At 35.8% G+C, this 7,446-nt stretch overlaps 1 non-coding gene across 1 annotated transcript; it reads right to left on the bottom strand.

The window, feature by feature from the left end:
- Nucleotides 1-2,975: 2,975 nt before the first annotated feature.
- LOC118347807 lies at nucleotides 2,976-3,082 on the bottom strand. The gene has a single exon (XR_004800954.1). It is a non-coding gene; the product is annotated as a small nucleolar RNA R71 (small nucleolar RNA).
- Between the last annotated feature and the right edge of the window lie 4,364 nt (nucleotides 3,083-7,446).

Below are 7,446 nucleotides of genomic sequence, written 5' to 3'. Positions count from 1 at the left end.
ATCAATCTCGGTCTCACTTATACCATGTAACATCTCCCTGAGAAGCTTAGCTATATGAATTAATACATTAGCAGTGTAGTCTTGATGAGCCTGAATAGTTTACTCGTCCTCTATCAGAGAACCATCCGGGTTCATGTTTCCTGGGTATCTGAGGTACCTGTTATAACTTCTACTATTCTGGTTGGGGAATGGTAGTAGAAACTATTCAATCACATAACATACCACATTTAACACAAGTATACAAAAGGTATATCATGATATGCGTGCATGAACATGTACTTGACTTATGCCTTTCACCAGAACTTGACTTATGCACTTGACCATTATCAAAAGACTTGTAACAGAGACTTAAGCTTTTCATGAAAGCTTCTTAATTTTTTCTTATTCACGTGAACTTATTCAAAACTTGCCTTATCAGAACATATCATACGATTTGCATCAAGTGATCCTTAGCACTCATGCTCATATTCTTATTCAGAGAGTGGATACAACACGGTTCCCCTTAGCATCATATGTTCCTACTAGTTACCACACTATCAACAGTCCGTGCACCGTGATAAATACGTCATAAACAGAGATTCATATTAACTTGACCTTACTTCTCGGGTTACATGCCTTATGCATCCACTAGTGTTAGGTGCTTCATGGCTCCGATATACTTTAAAAAGAATCCATTTAAGACTCGTCGATGATACTTTGTCGACCCTGGGGTTGTCACTCCATTCTTAAGCACTCCAGAGTGAATAGAGGAGTTCTACTAAGACATTCCCCCGCCCTAGCACTTGGGGTTGTGATAAAACTTTTAATATTTTTCTTTGAAAACCTTTTCTTTTAAAACACTTTTCAAAAACACTTATTTGAAAACACTTCTTTGAAAACACTTCTTTCCCGAATGCATGTCTGATTACTTGCATAATTTCTTATATTTTATCACTTCTTAACTTTAAACTTTAATCTAAATACCCTATTATTGGACTAAAATGCCAAAATATTAATAGAAATCATTGGAATTAATGTGTATTTTTGAATTGAGTTATATTTATTTTGGGATACTCCTGAGCAGATTTTTATGTTCAATTTCAGAGTTTATAAAATAGTAAGTCCAAACCCATTCGAATTCAAAGGAATTTCAAGTGGGCAAGACGTTGGAACAATCTAAGAACTTTCAATGAGTATAGGACTTTTCAAATAATGATAATGATGGAGTAATTCGGATCAGAGTCCAAAACGCGCTAGTAGATAGCATGGACACACTTTCGTATTTTAATCATAATTTTTCGGTCTAATATCGGATTGATGTGATTCTTGATGGGTTGGAAAGCTATCTTAAAGGGCTACAAAGCTATTTCGAATAAAGTTTTCCAAATTCGAACTCCTGAAGCGTGTATGTGGCTGTCAAGTTGAGTCCTAAAATTTAGGCGATTTTGTGTGTGGGAATATGAAGATATTAGGTTTATTTGCTACTTTATTTAAGCATATCATTAGCACGAAATTGGAGAGTTTAAAGGGGCATTTCTTTGGAGTTTTTCAGTTACGACAATGCGGCTTGCGAGGGAGGACACTGTGGATTGCGAGAGCATTTTTCCAGTGTTCATTTCCTTCTACTCTTCTCTCAGAAAAATTATGATGAATTCGTTTATGTTGAAATTAATTTTTAACATGAACTAAATTTTCTTTATTCTAGGAAAACGGTGTAATCTAGTTCCGAACTATGCTTACTTTTCTATGTTAATTTGAAATAATTATCTTCTATGTTTGTCTAATTTATTCTGAGTTTATTGCTTTTAATTAACTGGTCATTAATTAGATGATTTTAATCTTGTGATTTGCTGTCGAAAGAGGGAATTATAGGATAGATCTTGAATATTTCGGCATAGGTAAATATAGAGATCGAAAGACTTATATGAACCTATGTAGTATTAAAATCATTGGTCTTATTGCTTTCTTAATTTATTAATTTGCATACTCTTGTGTAAAATGATGAACAAAAATAATTTCCAATTGACTATCGAAAGAGGCATTTGGATATTTGTGGAGATTTGCTAACAAACAGAGAGAATTAAATTCAATTAGTTAGATGAGTAAAGCATAGTAAGGAATTAGGTGAAATCGATTTCCTATAAGTTTTCTTTCTTATTAATTTGATCTTCAAACACATCTCTCTTTTCCTTTAAGTATTTTCTTTGAATTAATTTTATTTTAATTTGCAATTACAAAAATCTTAGTAACTTTTCTAAATTAAGTCGAGATTAGTATAATTTCGGTATTTGTAAGAAATAAGTTACCAATCCCTAGGGATGATATTTTTCTTATCACTTTACTATAAAACTACGATATTGTGCACTTGTAATTTTGCACCGATCAAGTTTTTGGCACCGTTGCCGGGAATTGATTTCTTTTTATTTTTGCTAATATTGATACAAAGTAATCTTGGTTTTAATTTAGAATTTTATTTTATTTTATTTTCATTTGGGTGTGTTTTTTACTTTGGATGCGCCGTGCTAGAACTCGCGACATTGTTCCTTTTGATTCAGAGATTGAAATAACTCTTAGATCACAAAAAAAGAAGAAAGTACTAGCCATGGCTGACGGACAACATGATGCATCGCCACGCACCTTGAAGGATTATGTGCGGCCAGTTGTGAATGACAACTACTCGGGTATAAGACGCCAGACCATTAATGCCAATAATTTTGAGCTCAAACCAGCCTTGATCAGCATGGTGCAACAAGCCCAATTAAGTGGATCGCCACTTGATGATCCCAATATTCATTTGGCAATGTTCTTGGAGATTTGTGACACTATAAAGATTAATGGTGTTACTGAAGACACCATTAGACTAAGATTGTTTCCTTTTTCCTTGAGGGACAAGGCAAGAGGTTGGCTACAATCCCTACAACTGGGATGCACCCACTAGTTGGCAAGACGTGGCTGAAAAGTTTCTTGCTAAATTCTTCCCACCTGCAAAAACAGCCCAACTCAGGTGTGAGATTGGTCAATTCAAGCAAAATGATTCTGAGTCACTCTATGAAGCATGGTAAAAGTATAAAGATTTGATTCTACATTGCCCTCAACATGGATTTCCGGATTGGTTGCAAGTTCAGATTCTATAATGGGTTAAATGGGCAAACTCGGACCATAGTTGATGCTCCTTCTGGTAGAACTTTGATGTCAAAGACAGCTAAGGGTGCTTGATGAGTGCACGAGAGTGCACTCTAAATACTCTATTACTGGACTAAAATGCTAAAATGTTAATAGAAATCATTGGAATTAATGTGTATTCTTGAATTGAGTTTCTATTTACTTTGGGATACTCCTAAGCAGATTTTTATGTTTAATTTCAGAGTCTATAAAAGAGCAAGTCCAAACCTATTCAAATTCAAAGTACTTTCAAGTGGGCAAGACGTTGGAACAACCTAAGAACTTTTAAGGAGTGTAGGACTCTTCAAATAAGAATAATGATGGGGTTTAAGAGTAATTCGGATCAGAGTTCAAAATGCATTAGGAGACAGAATGGACATGTTTTATTATTTTAATCATAAATTTTCACTTAGATATCGGATTGATGCGATTCTTGATGTGTTGGAAAGATATCTTAAAGGGCTACAAAGTTGTCTCTAATAAGGATTTCCAAATTCAAAATTCTGAAGTACGTACGTGGCTGCCAAGTTGAGTCCTAAAATTTAGGCGATTTTGTGTATAGGAATATGAAGGCATTAGGGTTTCTTTTCTACCCCTATTTAAACACATCATTAGCATGAAATTGGAATAAAAAGAAGGGCTAGGGATTAACTTGCACATTAGATGGTATTTTTAATTTATTCTTGATTTATGTATATGATTTTCAATTACTAAAACTCTTTTGTTTTATCATTCTCAATTCATCGTTAATGTTTTCTTCTCCAAATAATCATAGAATTTATTATATTTCTGGATTGAGTCATGCTTTTTCTATTGAATGGATTGACTCTTTGATTATGTTTGAATCAATTATCTTTCTGTATTGATTTAATTCTTTGCTGCAATATCGCTTTCTGAGTATATTGTTGTCGTTGAATTTTCTCAATAGTGATAATAATTTACGTATTTTAAAAGTGGTGAATGATTTTTCATAGGGTTACATATGGTTTAATCTTGATTTATAAATCTATACCTTCCAATTGGAAATTTTGAGAATTGAGTTCCCAATTGAGTTATTCAATGAATTAAGAATAATTAAAATACCAGATTTGTGCAAGGGATTCCCGACACTTTATTGTTTGTCAAATTTGAGTACTTTTTCCGTTAGTCACTTTGCTTCACTTTAATTTGCATTTAAAATTCATCTTTGTTCTCTATTAATCATTTAATCTCTTTCTTTAGTTTCTTTGTTCCTTCTATAATCCTTTTAATTTGTCTCTCTGTGGAATCGACACCCCAAAGCTGTGCTACAACTACCGCATTATTCATTAGGCGTAATCAGTGCTACCTGTCTTTTGGAAGAAATGACCCTTTTTTTAAAAAAAAAAAAAAAAAAAGAACAGGAAGTCACATGTCCAATAGTGACCTCTCCCAAATTTATTAATAATGCCCTCACTTATAGCGGAGGAATACCGTGGTGACAAGAAAGGACCATGGAATCAGGCCCACAACCAAGAATAACAAATCTAGGACAAAATTATTAGATCACTATTTTAACAATAACCACCAAAAACCAGAACAAAAACAAGGTTTACAGATGACCCCAAAAGATCACAACCTAACATCTCAAAGATGGAAAACCCAAAGAATCCAAACGAATCAGGTCTCTAAGAACCCGAGGAAAATTATAACTATTAAAATATCCCAATAAGAACCTGAAGCCCCTACCTTAGCTAACCAATCCGCCACCCTATTACCTTCACGAAAAACATGCTGAAACCAACATTGAATCGTGCAAGCTAAATCAACAATTTCCTCCCAAAAATCCTCAAGGTACCACACACCACATCTCCCTCTGAGCTACCAAGAGATAACTACCATAGAATCCATTTCAACTATCACATTTGAAATAATCAACGATTTGCAACTTCTCAACCCATGAAGGAGAGCCATAAGCTCCGCTTTATTAATAGAACCAAAACCAATATGAGAAGCATAAGTCTGGACCATCCCACCGGAAGCATCCCGAATAACCCCTCCAATGCCACAAGAACCAGGATTACCAATACTACTACCATCCTTATTCAATTTATACCACCCTAGCGGTGGTTTATCCCACCTCACCACTTTACAACATGGAGCTTTCGGAACCACCGGATTTATCCGCAAGGCCTCAAGGATCATGCCATCTCGACGAGACAGACTCTTATTTTGCTTAGCCACCTAAGAAAGAGACCCTAACCACACACAAAAAGAATGAACAACAGAATTATGCGTTTCCAAGATACCTTCCATCCTAGCAAGACATCTCCTCCTCCATAGACGCCAAGTAACAATAATGGGAATAATGTCAACAATAAAGCCCACCTGTGAAGAAGAGCTAGCACGCCTAAACCAAATCCCAACATTCTATTTCCAAGATCTACCAAGAGGTATGCCAATAAGATTTCCAAAAAAAGACCACACTCTTTGTGGAAATTCACCCTCAAAAAGCACATGATTAATATCTTCAATATGACCACTATTACAACAATCACATTTGGATACAAGAGGAATACCAATACGGCGTAATCTATCATCCACACTCAAGGCCATAAACCATGACCTCCAAAAATGGATAGACATTTTTAATGGAAGATTCTTATGCCAAATCCACGCATGCCAATCCATAGAATTACCTCTAACACGAATACAATTCCATGCAGATTTTGTAGAGAAAATACCTATATCCGTAGGAGTCCAAATTAGAACATCCTTCCCATTCTTTGGCCCAGCTAAAGCAGTTACTATCTCATCCACCTTATCTTGCCCTACTAAATTCTCCAATACCTCCACATCCCAATCATCCGAAAACCTACAATCTTTAACTTTCAAAAGGGTTGAACCCATAACAGGCATCTCATTAATCAATGGACCATTATCCTTCCATTTGTCATACCAGAAAAAAAGCTCTCCCTCTCTAAGCTTCCATTTAGAATTATTTAACAACAACGGAATACAATTAGCAACCATTCTCCAAAATCGAGATCCTTTATTATTTTCTATAAGAGACCACGGCCGCGTTCCAACATATTTGGTTTTGAAAAAATTAGCCCATAAAGAATTACCTTGAATAAGGTTCCAAGCAAAGAACCTTGAATAAGGTTCTGAACGTCCTCGAGACATCGTAAACCAAGTCATCCTTCTTCCACAGGCTTACAAATCTTATTCCAAGCCAACCATTTCTTTTTGTCCCGCCCATCAGCTTCTTCCCAAAAGAATGAACTCATCAATCTATGAATCTTGGCAATAGTAACTTGAGGTACTTGTAAAACAGCAAGTAGATGGATAGTCATACTAGAAATAACATGCCTCAAAAGAACAAGTTTTCCTTCCCGAAGAAAGAAGCCTCATCTTCCATCCACTGATCTTTTGCCTCACTTTATTCGCCATGTCTTCTAAATGAGTCTGTTTCAAATGCCCTCGAATTATTAGCACGCCTAGATATTTGAAAGGGAAAGTCCCTTCCATAAAGCCCGTTTGACGTAAAAGTCACTGCTTGCGCCGATTTGGAAATTTATTAGAACAATACAAAGCAGATTTCTGAACATTAATAGTTTGTCTTGACCACCTCTCATATTGAATCAGAATTTGTTGAAGAACCCGCACCGATCTTTGACTTCCATTAGAACCCGCACCATGACATCATCAGCATACATCAAGTGAGAGATAATAGGCGTACCTCGGGCCTGAGAGAAAAGACCAAACTGATTCTCTTGCACATTCCTATGGATCAAAAGGGATAGGACCACTTGTTGAATGAAAAACAAATAAGGACCTAGAGGATCACCTTGACGAAGACCTCGACCACCCAGAAAGAAACCCTTAATGGTGTCATTCATCATGACTGAATACCAAGGGCTAGAAATACATGAATAAATCAAATCACAAAATTGAGAGGAGAAACCAAACATTCATAAGACCGTTATCAAGAACCCCCAATCCACCCGATCATAAGCTTTCGCCATATCCACTTTTAACATAATATTACTCCCATGAATTCTTTTATTAGTAGACTGCACCAACTCCTGAGTGAGGCTAATGTTCTCAAAAATACTTCTTCCAGGAATAAAGGCTCCTTGCTCCGAAGAAATCAAGTGAGGTCAAATACAAGTTAATCGAGAGACAATAATCTTGGAGCAAATTTTATAAAACACAGAACAAAGACTGATGGGATGAAACTTATCAAAACCTGTGGGTGACTCCATCTTTGGTATAAGAACCAAGTATGAGTCCGTGAAAAATCTAGGAAGATCCTTAGTCATAAAGAACTCCACTACTGCCTTC

This window comes from Juglans regia, chromosome 2 (assembly GCF_001411555.2).
Source record: "Juglans regia cultivar Chandler chromosome 2, Walnut 2.0, whole genome shotgun sequence".
Classification (NCBI taxonomy): Eukaryota; Viridiplantae; Streptophyta; class Magnoliopsida; order Fagales; family Juglandaceae; genus Juglans; species Juglans regia.
The sequence above is the reverse complement of the archived record's forward strand: the minus strand, read 5'-3'. Positions and strand labels throughout refer to the sequence as shown.